Source organism: Chenopodium album, chromosome 5 (assembly GCF_948465745.1).
Source record: "Chenopodium album chromosome 5, dcCheAlbu1.1, whole genome shotgun sequence".
Classification (NCBI taxonomy): Eukaryota; Viridiplantae; Streptophyta; class Magnoliopsida; order Caryophyllales; family Amaranthaceae; genus Chenopodium; species Chenopodium album.
The window spans coordinates 72,745,008-72,745,753 of NC_137838.1; positions in this window are offsets into that span (position 1 = coordinate 72,745,008).

The window sequence follows — 746 nt, forward strand, 5'->3', positions numbered from 1 at the left end:
TAGCAATATTATTATGAAAGTTTCACAATTATTACTCCATCCGTTTGTAATAATCGTAATAGTAAAGGTGGACACAAATGACAAAGTATGAGAAATTAAAGTATAGGGACTAGGAAGGGACTAAGGGCCTGTTCTGATATACTGAACTGAGCTGAACTGAACTGAACTAAACTAAATTGTTTATGAGAGAAGGAAATTTAGAACTTAACTGAACTGATTGGAGTTTAACAGACTGAAATTAAGCTGAAGAGAACGGATCCTAAAGGGAGAATTTTATACTCGAAATGTAAAGTATAGTTGGCATGCATGGATCTATTAAATTGTTAGTATAAGAGAAAAAAATATAATAATAAATAAAAAAAATAGTGTGAGTGGGGTTGATATGAAACAAGTAATAAAATAGTAGTGGATCCCTACCAAAATAAGGTTACAACAACTTTTTTGTGTGTCCGACCACACCGTGTGGCAGGGGTTACTTATAGAGTTACTTATTTAGGAGTTACTTGTATGAGTGACTTATTTAGGGGTTATTTGTATGGGTTGCTTATTCAGAGGTTACTTGTAGAGGTTACTGATTTAGGAGTTACTTACTCAGTCAGTTAGCGTGGTTTATGTGTCAGAGCAACCCTTGACTAACCAAGTAACCCTTAACACTACTAGAAAATAGCTGAATTCCGACGGACTGCTTCCGACGGACCCAATATTCCGTCGGAAAAAGGGAAATTTACGACGGATTTTTTTTTCGT